Source organism: Corapipo altera, unplaced genomic scaffold, assembly GCF_003945725.1.
Source record: "Corapipo altera isolate COAL_440 unplaced genomic scaffold, ASM394572v1 61148, whole genome shotgun sequence".
In the NCBI taxonomy this organism is placed as follows: domain Eukaryota; kingdom Metazoa; phylum Chordata; class Aves; order Passeriformes; family Pipridae; genus Corapipo; species Corapipo altera.
Window position 1 is genome coordinate 1,046,578 of NW_020884978.1, and position 19,562 is coordinate 1,066,139.

A 19,562-nucleotide genomic window follows, 5' to 3' on the forward strand; every position below is an offset into this window, starting at 1 on the left:
ATGTGCTGTCTTGTTGCTGAAAAGCAGACTGTTCTGTTTCTTTTCTTCTTCTTGACGTAATTAGTTCCCTCCCCTATTGCTTTAGATATCATTTTATATATACATCTCTAAGATCTATGGGTAACATAACAAAATATCACTCATTATTGTAACATAACATTATGGTTTGTAATTACAGTTTTGCAAATATAAGTTGATAAGCAAATTATCTCTTCTTTGGTCTTTATTGACTATTACAATCTACATTATTTGCTTGGTTTTTTTAGTCATTTTGTTTATGAAATTCTAGTAAGAGAACAAAATTCACAACATAAGCAGCACAAAGGAGAACAAATATCTAGTTGTAAGATCATGTAAAAATCAGTTGAGTAAACTTTTTAAACACAATTCTAAAGATGTGATCAGTGTAATGCTAACTCAGGATAAGGTCTCTGGCTTCAACCACTTGTATTCACAGCACTAACTGTGGGGGTGTTTCAAGAAGACGGTTCCCCCATCCTTGCAGACTGAGGGTCTAGAGAAGCACTGAGCAAATGTAGCAGGAAAAATACAAGGGGAGTCACAGTTGCTTCATCTGTTCAGTACACACAGAACCTGACAGGGTCACTCTACTGTCACAGTCACTTTCCAGTCTACAACAGGGAGATAGAGAGATGTTTTATCTAAGAGTTAAGGAAATCCTCAACCTGCTGACTTTTCATCCATCTTATTTGCAAAGTTGTAGTTTTTGTAAGGCAGGAAAGTTCTATTCTCTCTCTAGCTCTGAGAAACTGGTAATTTAAACTTTTTTGAGACTGGTTGGAGGAGGTTTAAGCCTTCTGCTCGGTTGCTAAGCAACAAACTATCTCTATTGTGTGAGCACACTCTCTCTCCCCCTGCTAAGGCTGAATTTCTCAAAGGGGGGGGTTTCTTACCTTTTTTTTTTCTTTTTTCTTTTGGTAAAAACTTTGTCGGGGGTTTCCTTTTTGCTAAAACTCTGTTTTTTTCTGCTGAATACAATATTTTGGCAGAAGGTTTTTACAGGGGTAAGATGTAACTAAGGCAATTCACTAGCTTTCAGATAAAGATTCATTCTCCGGGAAACTCTTAAAATTTTTTGCATATTAACTTTTAGTAAAACGCAATTCTCTAGTTTTAAGTTATTTACAAGTGATAAGAAGGACTAAAGAGAGAGATTTTGCTTTCTTTTCTCTACTACTTACATGCATGGTTTCTGCAGGGCAATTCCCCCCTCGAGCAGGTCCCTCACTAATTCCCAAATAGTAGAGCTAAGGAGCTAAAGATGGAAATGAGAACTATGGAAAGGTGTGTACTTGTTTGTTTTAAATACCTATTCCCCAAGAATAACAGAAAAAGGAAAGAAGACTCTTGTTTTTCTCTCTCACTGCAACCTCTGCTGCTGTTCCCACTCGGTCTGCCCCCCCCTCATGGGGAGGAAGGGAGAGAGAATCTGCTGAAGCTATGTTTAGTTTCTTTTCTCACTGCTGCAGCCCCCACCGAGCCCTCCACAGCTTTCGCACGGCAGCTTGGCCCCCAGTCCCAGCCTGTGGAGGCCGCGGTGCACTCAGTGCGCAGCGGGGTCCTTGGGGACTCCCACAAGGAGCTCGACTGGTTTCGCAGAAGCAGCTCTCGGCACTGCTGCCTGTTCTGCCGCCGCCCCTGCGCCGGACTCAGGAAGCAGTTTGAACAATCTCAAAGGGAATTCCTATGCTCTTGTGTTCATCTGAGACACCTCTCCCGGACCCTTATCCCTGGGTTTTAACAGTTACTAACAAATCCATGGTTGCTTCTCCACACACACGCGCAACCCCCAACACACACACACACACACACACACACACACTAGCACGGTACCATTAGTAACATTGTGGGTTTACAACGACACATTGGACAGATAACAGAGTTAACGTGAGAGTTAACAGAAATACGGGAAGGCAGCTTTCTAGCCTGCCTCCCCTCTCAACAAGAAGTGGTACTTTTCCGGGGTCGTTCCATTCCTGTTTCCCTCTTGGGTCGCTCCGTTCCTGGTTTTTTCTTGCACTGCTGCTGCCGGGCTGCTCTCCTGCTGGCTCTCGGGCACTCTTGTTTTATTTGCGCAGAGCTGCTTCACTCTGCTCCACCACGCCATGTGCTCCCTTCTCCAGCAGGGCGACTGCACGGCCGAAAAGTCTCATATTAACGGCGAGGGGGGGTGGTCTTTCTCCCTTTACTGTCTCCGGGGGTGATTTGCTAGGTTTTTCTTCATTTTCTGACTTGAAGGGTGAGAGAGTTCGTAAAATTGGCAACCGAGGGAAGTGCAGGGGTCGGGGGGGTCGGGTTGAGTGCGGGGGGTTGGCTCCCGGGCTAGTCCTACATGCCGAGGGAAGTGCAGGGGTCGGGGGAGTTTAGTCCCAAGGTGCAGTCGCAGCAGGAGAGGGGAGAGAGAAAGTGGGGGAGCCTTGCCAGCAGTTGCTACACACCCATGGAGGAGGATAGAGCAGCTTCGGAGCACACAGAGGTTTGCCGTTTCAGGTCTGGGGGGGAAGGGGGAGGGGGGGTACAGGGGAAGGGGGTGGGGAGGGGGGGGGGGGGGTATCAAGGGGGCCGTGGGGGGCTTCTGATTGACGGGGGGGAAAGCGGGGCACTCCTGTATGAAGTGTCACAGGTGTGCAGTGCACCTGCAGATACTTGGTAACACAGTGGAGGAAGGACATGGTCAGGGAAAATAGTGGGGTTCCTTTAGAGTGATGGGGGTCCCAGCCAAGCTGGGGATTTGAAAAGCACCTCAGCCTTGGATGGGTACAAGGGCCAGAACGGTTGGTCAGTTTGTTTGTCTGTTTGTTTGTTTGTCTGTTTGTTTTTGGTTCATCTGCTGCTACTGCCCAGGTTCGGCATGTTCCGGATAAGTTTGCTTTGCTCTGTTACGTCCTGAAAGGGTGGGCAGGACAAAGGGCTGTTCCTGGGTATCTCCTTATGATTGTATATAAATAGGTGATAGTAAAGCAGGAAATTAAAGACTTGCCCAAACCATTCTAACAGGAACGTAGTCTGTGTGTCCCTGTGTGGTCGCGAGCTATGCTGGCGATGGTACATGCCATCGGTAGGGTCGCCCATGCCAGACAGGTCAAAACAACAGGGTCGGATACAATAAATCTATGGGCAGGATGAGCTCGTTAGCCTTCTGGCAGTCATCCTAGGAGAAGGACAACTCTAATCCCAAACCCGGGCAGATGGAGCTCGCTTAGCCCTCTAAGGCCATCCATCTAAGAGAAGGTCACTCTAATCAAACCTACATCCTGAGGATCTCACTGCCACCGTCCAAGCTCGCTCGACCCTGGCAGATGAACCTCAGGATTAAAGGGTGGATTCAGTTCCGCGCATACTGCATCTCACCTAAAAATCCATTGCGCAGGCTTGAAGGCTCATCCCACATGCAAAAAGTCCTGTAGCGACGGGCGAGGGTTTAAACGGCAGGTGAAAGGTGCACTGGAAGCAGCAGACTCAACTCCGCATGCAGGCGGTTCAGGATATTGGTCATTTGAGACTGACCGGAGATGACAGTCTCTTGGGGCAACACCCTGAACGACCAAGCAGCCTTTTCAAGGACAACACTGCTTACTCCACTCGGAGAGGGGCCTAGAAAAGGTGGTCTAAACAAAGTTCATCTCCACTTTCATCCGGTTGGTTAACCGCAGACCAACGGACATCTTCTTCCAATGTGGTCGCACAAAGATCAAAAGACAAAGGCATGCACCTGCCTCCAAAGGTGTACCTAAATTAACTCTAGCATGTTGGAACATCAGAACCATGCTTGATTCTGCGGATAGCGGACGTCCTGAGCGGCGTTCTGCCCTAATTGCCCATGAACTGACTCGCCTCAACATCGACATTGCTGCTCTCAGTGAAGTTCACCTTCACTAGGAAGGAAACCTCAGAGAACATGGTGCCGGTTGCACACTCTTTTGGTCAGGTAAGCCCAGAACCGAAAAACATCTCTCAGGAGTCGGCTTTATGATCAAAGTTCTATTCTTCCCAAACTTGAAAATCTGCCAACAGGTCACTCTGACCGCATTATCTCCCTACGCCTTCCACTCCACAACAACCAATACGTCATCCTCTTTAGTATATATGCCCCAACTCTCCAAGTTGACCCTGCCGAAAAGGATAAATTTTACGCTGACCTGCACCACCTTACCCAAAAGGTGCCTACAGATGATAAGATCATTATCCTTGGTGATTTCAATGCCAGAGTAGGTAAGAATTTTGATGCCTGGAAAGGAATATTAGGCAAGTATGGTGTTGGAAACTGCAACGATAATGGTCGACTCCCGCTAGAATTCTGTGCAGAGCAACAGCTCACCATCACTGATACTATCTTTCAGCAGAAAGATAGTCTGAAGACAACTTGGATGCACCCCAGATCTAAGCATTGGCACCTCATCGATTATGTCTTGGTGCGACGGAGAGATGTCCGCGATGTCCTCCATACCCGCGTGATGCCCAGTGCAGAATGCCAAACAAACCATCGGCTTGTGCGCTGCAAACTCAACTTCAATCTTAAATTCAAACCTAAAAAGGGCAACATCCCAAGGAGAAGACTCCAAGTTAACAATCTCCAATCAGCCACAGTAAGAGACAGATTCCAGGCAAACCTTCAAACTAGGCTTGAAAACCATTCCACAGATTCTGCAGATTTCTCTCCTGAAACAATCAGGCAGCATATTGAAACCAACATCCTGCAATCCTCCGAAGAATCCTTAGGGTTCTCCCTCAAGAAGAAGAAGGACTGCTTAGACGAAAACAATCAAGAAATCCAGGACTTGTTGGCGAAGAAGAGAACCGCCCACCAAACACACCTTGCACTGCCATATTGTCAAGCAAGAAAAACAACCTTTCGTCTCGCATGCAACAGGCTCCAACAGAAACCCCGTGACATCCAGAACAAGTGGTGGATCGATCTAGTTGAAAAAACTCAATTATGCGCAGATACGAGTGATCACAAAGGTTTCTATGAGACCTTGGAAACAACATACGGGCCTACATACCAGGTACAAAGCCCTCTACTCAGTGCTGATGGTCAAACGCTTCTAACAGATAAAACCTCCATTCTGAATCGATGGTCTGAACACTTTCAGACTCTTTTCAGCACCAACCGTGTGGTCCAAGACTTAACAATTCAGTCCATCACACAACAACCAGTGAAGTATGAATTGGATACTACCCCCACTTTAGGAGAAACCCTCAAGGCCATACAACAGGTGAAAATTGGCAAGGCAGCGGGGGTTGATGGAATTCCACCTGAAGTCTGGAAACATGGGGGCATTGCACTGCACACCAAATTTCACGAGTTTGTGGTGCGCTGTTGGGAACTCGGTGAACTACCATCACACCTTCGAGATGCAGTCATCATCACTATGTATAAGAAGAAAGGTATTAAATCTGACTGCTCAAACTACCGTGGTATTACTCTGCTCTCCATTGCTGGCAAAATCCTGGCAAGAATACTCTTGAACAGACTAATACCCACTATAGCGGAAGGGATCCTACCTGAAAGTCAGTGTGGTTTCAGAGCCAACAGAAGCACCATGGACATGGTATTTGTTCTCAGACAACTGCAAGAGAAGTGTAGGGAACAGAACAAAGGTCTTTATGTAACCTTTGTCAACCTCACCAAGGCTTTTGATACTGTGAGCAGAAAAGGTCTGTGGTAGATTTTGGAAAGTTTAGGTTGTCCCCCCAAGTTCCTTAAAATGATCATCTCACTCCATGAGGATCAGCACGGCCAAGTCAGGTATGGCAACACACTTTCTGAACCCTTTTTAATTAAGAATGGTGTGAAACAAGACTGCGTTCTCGCTCCTACCTTATTCACAGTCTTTTTTAGCATGATGTTCCAAAGGGCCACAGCAGACCTCGATGATCATGACGGTATCTACATTTGATATCGTACTGATGGAAGCCTATTCAACCTAAGGCAACTGAAGGCCCACACCAAGACCCTAAACCATCTTGTCCGGGAGCTGCTTTATGCTGATGACGTGACCCTTGTCGCCCACACAGAAGCAACCCTGCAGCATTTGACATCCTGTTTTGCAGATGCTGCTGAGCTCTTTGGGCTGGAAGTCAGCTTAAAGAAGACAGAGGTTCTCCATCAACCTGCACCTCAGGAAGTCCCCCATCATCCCCACATCACCATTGGCCAATCAGAACTCAAATCAGTCCAGCAGTTTAATTACCTAGGCAACCTCATCTCCTCAGATGGTAAGATTGACGGGGAGATAGACAACAGGTTGGGAAAGGTATACAGTGCTTTTGGAAAACTCCACGAAAGAGTTTGGCGAAATAAACACTTGAAGAAAAGTACCAAGATCAGTGTTTACAGAGCCATAGTGCTGTCTACTCTCTTGTATGGTTCCGAACCATGGGTCATCTACTGCCACCACCTGCGTCTCCTAGAACGCTTCCATCAACGCTGCCTCCGTACAATCCTAAACATCCACTGGTCAGATTATGTGACCAATACATCTGTTCTTGAGCAAGCAACAGTCACAAGTATAGAGGCCATGCTGATGAGAACGCAGGTGCGATGGGCAGGGCACGTCTCCAGGATGAAGGACCACCGTCTCCCTAAGATCTTGCTTTATGGTGAACTTGCCACTGGTTGCCGCAAGAGAGGAGCCCTGAAGAAAAGATACAAGGACTCCCTGAAACAACATCTCAGCCTTGACCATATTGATCACCATAACTGGTCTACTCTGGCCTCACATTGGGAGGCCTGGAGACACACCATCTATAACGCTGCGGATGCCTTTGAGAACACACACGGGATCACTTTCAAGGAGAAAAGGCAACGCAGAAAGAACCATGTCTTGCGGAATACACCATCTAAGGAGTCTTTCTGTTGTGCCTTTTGCAATCGGATATGTCTGTCACGTATTGGCCTCATAAGTCACTAACGTGCCTGTAACAGATGTGGATAAAACCTTCCCAAATCTTCGTTCGCGAAACCCAGCCATGATGATGATGGGTTTGAAGGGTGATGATTTTTTAGAAGCATGATCTTTTAAAGTTTTAAAGACAGTTCGTCACAGTTTCAGGACGCTGGCAGCCTACTTAAGAGACTCAATGGTTGCATTAAAAAGCACTCTCCCTGCAGAGTCCCAAATGTCTATACAAAATGGTGACTGAGCATCTACCCCATTTCTTTTGCATCAACTATATAAGGTGCAGAGCGCAAGTTCCTCATATCTCATACCGCGCTTCTCTAGTATATCTGTTAGCACTGTGGCAACAGATTCCTCCTCCACGGATATCTGCGCTCCCATTATTTATGACCCTAGCAGCTCACCTCTTCCAGGTGTCTGCAATTTAAGTCCAGACTTCCGACTCTCAGATTTGCTGGCTGTTGCTACTCTGGGCTCCGCTGTCACCGCTCTCAGGTCCGCAGTTTTTATTGCAATAAATCACGTTGGGGTCACCAATTGACGGTGACCTAAATGATGCTCTCAGACTGCAGGTTGGCAGGTAAAAGATTTTATTATAAACAAAATTGTTCTTTTTATCTCTTTTTTCTCTGTCCACGCGCTAATATAGTATATGTCATTGGTTAAGTGTTCTTGTTCACGCATCTCACACTTTCTTCCTTAATGAGGTTTTACTTGTTCCTTTGCCAGACCGCAACTGTAGCTCAAGGTCAAAGCTGCCTTACTAAAGGACTCAATCCCCTCATCCAGATCATCAATAAAGATATTAAACTAGGCTGGGCCCAACACTGTTCCCTGGGGGACACCACTAGTGACCAACCGTCAACTGGATGCAGCACTGTTCACCACCACTCTCTGGGCCCGGCCCTCCAGCCAGTTCTTAACCCAGCACGGAGTGCACCTGTCCAAGCCGTGGGCTGCGAGCTATGTACATCATCACGTAGAGGGATGGATGGATGGATTTTTTGCAGAAGTTATATGAGATTTCCTCCCCCTCTGCATTCATGATTTCAGGTCTATGCCTTTAACTCTTCTTTATCTTGGTAATCACTTTAATTCCTGCACTTCCCTGGGCTGTGGTAGGGAACTACAATTCTGTAGCACTTTGCATTGCAATGCCTTCTGTAGCCTTTCATAGCAAAACTGGAAGAAAATATAAAATGTTTAAATTGGAATTTTCTTTTGGAAAAGTAATTCTATAGGAATATTCCTGCAACACCTGATGTAAGTCCTTATTTAAGTAATAAAAAACACCAGATGTAAACTTCTTACAGGCTCAAGTGTGGGACTTGCAACATGATTCTTCTTTTACATACCTTCCTTCCTTCCTTCCTTCCCAGAAAACTCTACAAAACCCTTCAGAGAACCTTTCATTGACAGCAGAGATAAGGAATGCTCCAATGCAGAAACATACCCTAAAAAGGGAAAGACCAATATTGACTTGCAATGAAGTTTAAGCTCTTTAAACTCATCCCTGGACAGGAAGAATCCATGTCTCTTGTAAAAAAAGCACTGCTACTGTTATATACCAGGCTGTTAAACTATGCTAACAGTCATATATTTTCTATTCAAAACTGTGCCACTGTGTATGTAAACACAGGAAGGTTTTATTACTGTATATGTTCAGATTTTTTACGTGTAGGTAAAGTCAGTGTAGTAAAGCCTATTTGAGAGTTAGGAGCAGCTGCCCTAATGAAATACTGTTAACTCTAGTTACATCAGGGGCTAAATATAGAATGAGCAGCAATGTACACTGGGCTGCGTCTGATAGCCAGGAAAGAATGTGCTGCTCAACAAAGAGACGGATGGATGTTGTTCCTGTGCAGATGCTCCTTTTAGGTTGGGGAGCTCTCATGGGCTCTTCTGCCTGGTGCTGCTACTCCCATGGGCATCCTGCTACTGGTCAGCCAGGGCTGTAGATCCAGCCCCAAGGGGAGATGTGGGGCTGGTCTGGACAGAGGTGTCCTGTTGGCACCTGTTGGCACAGCTCCCTGACATCAGTGGGATTGTGTTGATTTATACACGGTGAAGGGTTGATCCCAGCAGTTACAGTCAAAGCTGCAAGGAATATTTGTACTTTGGATATTTTGCCCTGGCATTTCTCTATTGCCATCCTCCATCCCTCTGTTCCTCCCTCACTTCTTTCCAGTTGCATATTTGTGCTATTTAAAATTTGAGATGGGACACCCCCCCCCCCCCCGAGGTCACACCTCAGAGTTTTGCTTTTGAAGGCAAAACCTACATTTCCAGCAGCATTCTTCAAAAGCCCTTTTCCATCCTGGACTAAAAAAGATGATCCACGTGTGCCACATCTGTGCACTCACCAGGAGGGTCTATCACTCTGCTCACTTTCAGGGAGAAGGAGCATGGAGATCTCTGAGATTTTATCTTGGTTCTTTGAGGCTGGAAAAGCTAGAAAGGAGCCTGCTTTTTCTCTTATTGTGAATGAGGATGAAGGTTTTTGAGGTAATTGGATTTTAATATTTTTTTCTTTCCCCTTTCAAGTCTTGACTGCTATTTTTAAGCCAAGAGACTACCAGTGTTGAAAGGGATGTGCTCATCCTGACAGACTCTATGGAGGAGCATTGCAGGGTTACAGCATGGCTCAGCGCAGAGGCATTAAGGAACTCTGAAGACTTGACAAGCCACAGGGATGCTGAAGGAAATGTCCAAAGTTCCCAGAAGTTCAGACAGACTTTTCTATAATTCTTCCTGGAAGAGAAAGTCCAAAGTTCTTGTATCATAAGAAGTGACAGTTTTGAAGTTAATCAGGGTCGACATTCCAAAAGCGCCAGATTTGTGATTCTTTGGGAGAAAGGAGTGTGCACATCTCCTTGTTGTTGTTTGATCCTGTGGATTTAAATCCAACTAATGTGCACAGGCAGAACCTGTGAGGTGTCCAAAATGGCTTATGGTTGCACAAACCATTAAGGCCAGACTTCTCATCCTTGACACTTTCTGCAGAGCACAAGTTACAGAGAATCATCTACTCATATAGGTAATAATTAACATGAACAGGTATTTTTTATGAAAAACCATTTAAAGACTTTGGGGTCATAATGAACCCTCCAGCAAGAAAAGGCAAGGAGCGATCTTGGTTGCAAGACTCTATTTGCTTTCTCCTTTATCATCTGTAAGAGGTCTAAAATATTGTACCTTTATTTTCCATCTTGTATCTAGTCCTTCCCAATTCACTGAGCATACACACAATCAAGAAAACCCAGGTTATGTGGGAAAGGATTGCACATATTATTTTATTTGGTAAATTCTTAATAAAGCCCCTTTACAATGCTCTGAGCATTACAGATTGTACATTTTTGAAATTTGCTTCTCATTGCTTACAAAGTGTACATGCCCTCCCATTTAGTCTTTGGACAGTAATTTTTTGGTTTAGAGTATGAGGGAAACAGAGTGAGTACACTGTCCTCTTGGATTTATAGTCCAAAAGATAGGTCACAACCCTTAGCTACTCTAAAAATTATCTATAATTCAGGGGCCTGGGGACAAACCTGGAATATATATCATATCTCGAGTCACCCTGGGCTGTGAATGTGGTGCTGGCTTTGAGGTAGTCATTAAGCAATGACATTGCACTGTCATGGTTTGAGATCCCCAAAATCTAATTCCCTAGTGTCGCAGTTTGAATGAAACTGGACTGTTTGTTAAAGAGGATGAGTTATGAGATAGACCAAACTCCTCTCTCTCTGCAATTGTAATGTCAAATTAAGGGGCTTTACTCGAGGAAAATGTGGAAAAAACAGAAGAAATAACAACCCTTTATTAAAAGATATATGTATGTTGGCAAAAACAGTAACAAGAAACAACAATAACAACAAGAAGTCTAAATGAATACCCTCCTGTCCCTTAGCACAGTCCCAATTGTGGCCTGCAGGGGGCACTGTGGGATCACTGAAAAGGTGCAGGGCCTGCAGTACCTGGTCGTGGTCGGCAGGGGGCGCTGTGGGATCGCTGGAAGGTGCAGGGTCTGCAGTACCTGGTCGTGGTCGGCAGGGGGCACTGTGGGCTCCGGTAGTCACCCCGCGGGGAGGGGGGCTGGAGGGAGTGGTCCCGGGTCGCGCGGGGAAGCCGAGAAGGAGATGGGGGGGTCCTCGCCTCCGTAGGAACGAAAAGGAAGGCAGGCAGTACACTCCCACGGGAACTCACCGCTGTCCCAAGTGGCGGGGACTCACTGCAGTCTCAGACGATGGCGTCTCAGCAAAGAAACTCCCCCTCCTCTCCCGCGGGCAAGCAAGCTCTCCGTTGAGGCACAGCAACTCCCGGGAAGCAGGGTATCCAGGCAGGTTGAGGCCAGCAGGACGAGAAATCCAGCTGGACTGGGCAGTGAGATCACTTCTCGGAGACTCCTCCGCTGGGCTCTAGATGGGTCCAACAGGGACAGGAAAACCTTCCTGCTCCTCTCTGCACACTCGGGAGCCAAAACTACACCACCTTCCCCTTGCCTCCGACTCAAAACCAGTCCACCTGGCCCCGGCCCTCCGGCCCACTCCCCCACCCTGGCCACTCAACGTAGCTAAAATCGCCCATAAAACAGGTCAGCCAGTTCCTTTGTAAGGCTAATGCCAGTTCCTTTGTAAGGCTAATCAATTCTCTTCCCCCCTCAACCTCTGTTTTCTCTTACAGGGAAAGCAGGGGAAGGGAAAATTCCTCTCTCAAACTTATAACCCATAACACCTAGTCCAAGCCCCCCTCTCACATCTCAACCCAGTTTGAGATGGGTTTTCCAGACACCACACAAGACTCAAAGTGGGGGGAAGGGTTATATTACAATGACTGTACAAATAAATACTACAATACATTATATACAATCTTAGCTATCTCTACCATGACATAATAGTATTTACAATGGATCAAATCTCTTCTCCCTTCCAAATAAAAGTCCAGGAGGGGAAAAGAAAAAAGACCCCTTCTAGTCTCTGAGCAGCAGTATCTTCTAAGGTAGCAGGTTCTCTGTGTCTTCCATGCAGCAGTTGGAGTTGGATCTCTGCCAGCACACACGAGGGAGGCCTCCAAACCCCTCTCGGTCCCTCGATGCAGGCAAAGGTATCTTCCATGGGCTACGTTCACCCCAGACAAAGGTCGTTCCACCACGGTCATACCATGAAGCACAGGGGGTCTTCGTGATGGTCTGGTATCTTCAGGGGACTCAAGCCCCTTGCAGAGCTTCTGTGCTCTGCCTCAAGATGGTTGAGAGCTTCTTTGTAGTTTGCAGCAAGGGAGGGTCCCAAGGTCAACCTCCTACACACCGTCCTGGTTGAGTTCTCAGGACAACCGAGCTTCTTAGCTCTTTTACTCCATTTAGGACTTCTAATCAGTAAGAGTCCACCCTTTCCACTTAGGAAAGGTCACAAAAGGAGTTTGGGGTTTTATTCAGTTCTTACCCCAACTCTGTCTCTCTGCTCCTGTCTCTCTCTTGACTCTCCTTCCAGGAGTTCTCTCTCTTGCTGGATGTCATTTACTGCTTTGTCTTATCTCTTCTGGCTCTGTGCCACCGTTTCTCCAGTCAGTGCTGGTCTGTTGCTGCTTTCAGTATCTCTTGTTGCTGCTCACAGTGGAGAAACATCTCCCAGCTTAACTACAGACACTTAGCCCAGCCTAACACTGTTCCAAGTCTCTGCAGTCCCCCCAGTCGGGGGCTGGGGGGGCCAGAGCCCCCCAGGGGCTCTTGCCTATTCCTCCTCGTGGCTTTCACAACATGGTTACTTCTACCACCAAACTACTTTCTCTTCCGTTCTGGTTGTGATATGTTTATATTTTGCAGAAGCGTCCATTGGGTAAAACTTCAATGGTCACCACCCCCTGGGGTTTACCACTTTCTTAGCTTCAGGGGGAAAACCTGGTTCAAACCACTACACGCACCATGGGGTAGGGAGAGTGTGAATGGGAGGGATGTCGTCTCTGGGAAGTTGATATTGCTCCGACAGCAAGGATCAATGGTCCCAAGTCCCAGTGGCACTGCTGATCCAATCAGTGACATCCCTCCTCACTATAATGAGTTTTACAAGAATTAAGAGACACATCTAATTCTGCGTGAGGCTCCTCCAGCAGTCTGAGCAATCACATCAGCTAATGTGATTTCAGTGCCACGGAGTGGAACTAAGAGCTTTATTCACATGAGACAGTGTGAAAGGGACAAGGGACAAAGAAGGGAAGGGTTTCTGCTTTTAAAACTTACTTCCACTACTTATAAAACTTACAAGTTTTACAAATACTAGAAAAATAAAAAAACTATTAGGGGTTTAAGGCATCAGTCCCCCCTTTAGAGATTAAACAAGACTCAAAGATCTTGTTCAATCTCTACTACTTAGACATAGCACTAATCATATAACAAGCTATGCAGTTTTTATACTAGCATGAGTGGTTGCTCTATTCATATTCAGCTTGGTAACTATGAAGTAAGTTTGTGAAAATAAACTTAATGAAATATCTTTAAGAATTACCAATATGCAATTTAAACTTGTTGCCAAATTTCAGCCAAATCCGTAGTGCAAATTCAGCACTCAACTTATAAAGAATGTTTAATGCATTTTACTAAAGCCAAATGTAAATTTAGGCTTTAAACTTAATTCATAGTTCCTGGCCATACTAAGCAATGCAAACAAGAGAAGTAAACTTAAACACTATTTTAACAGTCCTTGTAACAGTCTTTGTTGCTCTACTTGTCTCAGGAACAGAAGTTTTCTTCTTTTTGGGTGAAATTCAGGGTCCTTGATGATAACTTGGTCCACGTTGGAGATAGTCTGTTGGACTTGAAAACAGTTCTTTCTATTTGGTTTGCAGGAGTTTCAGTCTCAGTGTAACATAAACTCAGTCCTTGGGCTGGAACAGATGAGCAGGAGTGTCCAGCTTCACAGACTTAGATGACATGATGAATTTCTGCAGTTCCTGCAAAGCAGATCTTAAAACATTAAACAATTCTACAGATAAACTTTCTTATGTAACTAGGGAGTCGATGAAGTGTGACTCTCTGTCTGATGACAATTTCACAGGAATTTTGGATCTTGGAATTCCTGCATTTCAATCTTCTGAGAGAGAAGCTTGTGCTTTTATCACATAAAGCGATTAACTGCCAGTCACAGATCTAATAGGCCAGTCAAGAGCTTACCTGAAGCAGACTGCATCTGGATGTAAACACACCCTGGCAGTGTCAGTAGCTCACCACAGAGAGCTTGTACTCTCTGGACAAATTCTAGGCCTCACCAGGGGCAGGTTGTCCTGTTCCAACCTGTCCCAGACTGCAGTCAATCATCTTTACCTCATGGAGTAGTCTTACAGGGACTCCTTGTCTCCATGGATAAAAGCTTCTTCACCTGTTAAAATAGGTGCATTTATAGATATATGAATATCAACAAAACAATAAAGCTAAGAAAGCATTCTCAGCAAACTATTTAAGTAACTTAAACTAATTATTCCAACGACGATGTTACCAGATTGTCTCAAGGATTTTAAGTAATGGTGCAAGCCAGATTTTAGGGCCTTATTGGAGAGTTCACAGAACTAGTGTTGTTGCAGTGCTGTAAATTTTTGGTTAGCAGTCAGAATCAGGATCCTCATGATGTAATGTTGAACATGCTAGAGCAGTACCGCTGCTTTACAGAAGCTGTGATGGTATCCAGGCAAAGGGTCACTCTGTGCTTTCTCGGTTCTGTTGCCTTTCACTACAGCATTGATGCCACTTTCTTATCCGTCCTTGGTCTTAGTGCAGGACTTTCTCTGCAAATTCAGGTTCACATACATTCCTAGATGACACTAGATAAAAAGCATCTTAAAACATAAATAGATAAACATGATTCCACTATCACATGCAAATTCTATGGACTTTTCGTCAAACTGTTTTTAGGAGAAATTCTTCCACAGGCTGCAGTAGTCAGAGAGACATAGATGTTTACAAATTGTCGTTGGAACAAGATATGCGCAAGTATAAACATTGCAAGCTTTAAAGCACTTCATGTGGCAAAAGCAAAAGCAATATAAGCTTTCAATTTTTAGCAATTAAGCTAACAATAAGCGAAGCTTAAAATAATATAAAATAGAAAGTAACAAAAGAAACACAATAATTACAATGTATGTATATGTTTCTGTACCACCTTTAGTGCAAGTTGATTTTCAATTGTGTCAGAAGGCCTTTATCTACTCACTCTTGATCTGGTGTATTTCATTTGCAGTTGAGACATGTCTACTTCTGCATAAAAGTTGTTCTCATGGTTTCTCAGCTTGAGTTTTAGTGGTACAGCTTCCAGGTTGGTTTGCTGGAACAGACTGTCTGTGAACAGTTAACTTCTGACACATTATTAGTTTACATTTAAAACAAATCAGTATTCCCCCCTTACTGGGATAGAGTGGGAATGTTCTTTCACAGGTTATGAGTCTGTGGCAGTTTTAAAAGACAGGGGATGCAAGGGTTAGCTGATAGTTTCTTTTCCCTTAGACTTAGTTGTAACCAGAGGCTCTGCTGGGGAAGAAGCCTCCGGTCCCCCTCATACATTCTGACCCACAGTCAGTTGGGGGGCTGGTGGTGGTGGTGGGGGAAGTGGGTTTTCAGTTCCCCTCAGCTCCGGGCAGTCTTTTCTCCAATGTCCCTTCTTCTTACAGTTAGAACATCTGTCATCTGCTATGTCCTGTCGACGGTTAGACCTGTTATACCTGTGGTTACGTCCATGAGGCTCTCTATAGCCACCTTCTTGTTCCATCACCCTTGTTTTCCTTTTCTGCTCCCTATTTTGATATACCGTCCAGGCTATATCTAACAGTTCACTAATATCCTTTTTATCACCACCTGCTTTTTGCAGTTTTCTTCTTATATCATCTGTGGACTGCCCTACAAAAAAGTATACCAGATTTTTCTTTCCCATATCTGATTCAATGTCTATGTCGGTATATTTCCTGATAACATCCTTTAATCTGTTCAGAAAATCTGTGGGTGATTCATTTATGTCTTGTCTAACGTCGTACATTTTGGACCAGTTCACCGCTTTTGGAACTCCATGCCGAAATCCATAAATTACCCAGTCTCGATAACATTTCAAAGCTTCTAAATTTACTGGCACGTTCGGATCCCATCCGGGATCCGTGAGGGGGAAGATATCTTTGATATCCTCGCCTGGAAACTGCCCAGAGGTTTTTAGCATCTCTATTGCCTTTAGAGCAGTTCTTTTCACCATCTCCTTCTCTGTTTGGTCTAATAGGGTATCCATCATAACCTCTAGATCACACCAATCAGGATTCTGAGTTTTGATTGCTCTTTGGACATAATTTGTCATCTTTTCTGGATTATCTCTATATGCCCCCACACAATCTTTCCATTGCTGTAACTCAACCAGTGAGAAAGGAACCTTTATTAATATCGTGCCTTGATTGGTCACGGTTTGTCTTAAGGGGGCTTCTAACGGTGGCTTATCTTTTGCCCTTGTTCTGCTTGCAACCGGGTCGGGGACTGCTAACGCTTCGCGGACCCTCTTTCCCTTTGGTCTTACAACAGGCGGGTCTGCTTCTACTTCCCCCGGGCTATCACTTAATTCACCCTCTGCTTCCGTGTCCTTATCAAACGGTGGTAAACCTTGCTTCTCCCTTCTCTCAGCAGCTGAAACCGGCTTGCCCTGTCTATGTGTCTCTGTTCCCTCTTCATGAGGGGCAGAAATTGGAAACTCTCTTGGTTCCTCTTTTCTCCCCCCCTCCGGAAAGGTGGAATGGCCCCCCTCGGGAGGGGGAAGCGTGGGAAAGGGGGCGGCTCCAGCTCCACCCCCCAAGTCAGTCAGGACAGAGGTCCCGCCTGTTGGCACCGCCCCTGCCCCTCCTGGAATTCCAGGGGTGGTTCCTGCTACCGCTCCTGGGACCCCTCCCCACGCCGCCGTTGCAGCCGGGGCTGGCCCCAAGCCTGTTACTCCCACAGTGCCTGCTCCTGTACTCGTTGCCATGGCAGCAAGTCCCGTACTAACCGTGCCCGGAGCGGCTCCCGCCGCCCCCGAGCCAACTCCTCCGGAGATTCCAACTTGTCCAGCTCCACCCCCCAGCGCAGCCATACCCGCGCCAGGGAGCCCCCCCACGGCTCCCGCCTGCCCAGCCGGAGCCGGTCCAGGAGCCGCCACCCCGGCAGCCCCAGCCCCCCCTGCTGCCGCTGCTGCGGGGAGTCCAATTTGTGGAGCTCCCGGGCTGCTTTCTCTCCTGTCAGGTGATATCAACATGTCTAAATCATCTTCTCCGGTGTTCTTAAATAGGATTTGTGGGACAGGAGCAGCCTCAACTCGATTTTTCCTTTTCCCTTTTCCTAAAGCCATCTCTGCTTTTTCCTTCTCTCTTGAACTTTCGTTTTTCTTATCTCCTACACCTAATTCCGGGCGTATTAACAGGGACAAGAACAGCTCTGCATATTGAATTTCCTGCCACCTCTGTTCCACATGAAGAAGCGAGATCAACCGAAACACTGTACCTAGTTCTAACGGACCAAATTCCGGCCACGCCACCCCTCTCATTCGTCCAAACAACGGCCAGGCATCCATACACAGCCTACACAATTCTTCCTTCTTTAAAATTGTCTCAGGACCAGCCAAAGTTCTCCAATGCTTCAAAACCAGACTTAGGGGGGATTCCTTAGGGATCTCAACTTTTGAATCCACACAACCCATGTTTGCAAAACGAAAATAAACCACAGTCACACACTGGGATTCAAACTTGCTACCTTTAGGTTACAAAGCTGTTACATAACCTCTCAGCTATTTACCGAGCCGCACTGACTCCAGAGCCCCACCGGCTCTTCCACAGCGTCAGAGCACCGGAGGGCGTCCCCTCCAAACCAAACAGCCCTAGGCTGACCCGCTCTGACCTGGGATGGTGAACCACCCGTTCACCCCCTGGAAAGCGACTTCCGTGACTATCTGGGCCCAAGTCTTTAAGTTAACTTTCCAGGAACCCGTGTTCCCTATCCCGGAACACAAAACACAAAACTTTCCCGCAGCTGCTAACTCCTAGGTACCTTTTCCTTATCTCACCTCTATGCTCCGTGCTTGCTTCCGTGGGTTCTGTGGAGCTGGGCTTCTCAGACCGGGGCGGGAATTATCTCAGATAAAAGCTGGCTTGCTGAGGAATATTCCCGCACGATGAAAGTTTCCAGTCTGAAGAAGTCCCGGTCCAGGTCTCCCCAACGTACGGGCCACCAACTGTTGCCGTGGGATTTAGGTGCTGAAAAAATCTCCGGAGCAGTTAATTAGGGGTGAGATAAGAAAGGGTTTATTTGCCAAGGCTAAGATGTTACAAGACACGCGCACCCCTGTGCCCGAGAGGTTACATTTTATAACATCATCCATCCAATCCCAGATGTATCCACCCTGTGGCCTTTCCTCTGGACCGCCCCGGGGTCCACCCCCTGAAAATGGTTCTGGGGTGCATTTCGGGACCACCTACTTCGTCACCTTCATCATCATCAGAGCACAAAGGGTACATAGTTACCTAATTCTTGACTTCATTCTGTGGTTTAGGCCCAGATATGCTGTTCTGTCAACTGTCTAGGCCTTGCCTTGACAAAAGACTAAACATTTCTATTGGATTCAGGAGTAGGGTTGATAGCACCACAACAATGACTGTGTAAGCCTCATAGTTACTCCCTCTACTATGCCCAACAACACACACACAGACACATACACGCACACCTTTTTCTTTTCCTCTCCCATATCCATTCAAGCCACCTCTACCAGCCCAAAGCCATGTATCCTTTTGGAAAGAAAAAGAGAGAGGGATGATTTGACTACAGACCCCATATTGGAAGAAGAGGGACAAGAAAGTGGCTTGACCAGGGACCTGTGGGTGCTGCTGATGTCACCAAGATACTCTTGTGGTTTAGTACTGTCTGTTCTCCATCTCCTCATTCTTTTTTTGTCTTCCCTTCCTGCTTATCCCCTCCTCAGATGACCCCACTGTTAAACTAGGATGCATGGAACCAAGGTGTCAGGGAATGACATAATATTTACAGCTGTCACCGTGTTCATTCTACTTATGTACTGCACCTCAGTTCCACCTTGTGCTTGCTTTAGACATTTGAAGCTCACACTCTATAAGATGCCCTGCAAGTTTTTATTGTACCTTGCTCAGAAGGACATTTTATTGACTTTAGGCACTCATATCATGAGCAAAGCATTTGTAAAAATTAAGATATGATCTTACTGCTGTGTTGTGGGTTGCTCTGCTTTGCTTTGAAGATAATGTGCTGAAAATCATTCCCTGTCAATTGTGAAACTGGTGCAGATTGCAAGGGCTTTCCCAGTCTTAAGCACTGATGGAAGTGGGTTTCTGTGGCTGGGTTTTGGTAGCGGGGGGGGGTGTACAAGGGTGGCTTCTGTTAGAAGCTGCTAGAAGCTTCACCTGTCCTGTGGAGCCAATGCCAGCTGGCTCCAATTAGGAGTGACAGTAATGCCTCTGTGATAACATATTTAAGAACAGAAGGTTGTGGCGCAGAAAGAATTCCAGCCAGGGAAGAGAGGAGTGAAAACATGGGAACAACAACGTAGACACCAAGGGCAGTGCAGAAGGAGGGGGAGGAGGTGCTCCAGGTGCCCAAGCTGTGGCCCCTGCAGCCTGTGATGCAGACCATGG

General features: G+C 46.1%; 1 protein-coding gene and 1 long non-coding RNA gene across 2 annotated transcripts in view; one reads left to right on the forward strand and one right to left on the reverse strand.

The window, feature by feature from the left end:
• Positions 1-2,030, reverse strand: part of LOC113957788 — a 21,577-nt gene extending 19,547 nt beyond the window's left edge. The window contains exon 1 of the long non-coding RNA XR_003531299.1: positions 1,977-2,030. This is a non-coding gene — a long non-coding RNA (uncharacterized LOC113957788). The remainder of the gene's footprint in view (positions 1-1,976) is intronic.
• The window catches only part of LOC113957790 (SET-binding protein-like), a 515,694-nt gene that overhangs the window by 163,707 nt on the left and 332,425 nt on the right, over positions 1-19,562 (forward strand). The gene's annotated exons all lie outside the window — the stretch shown is intronic.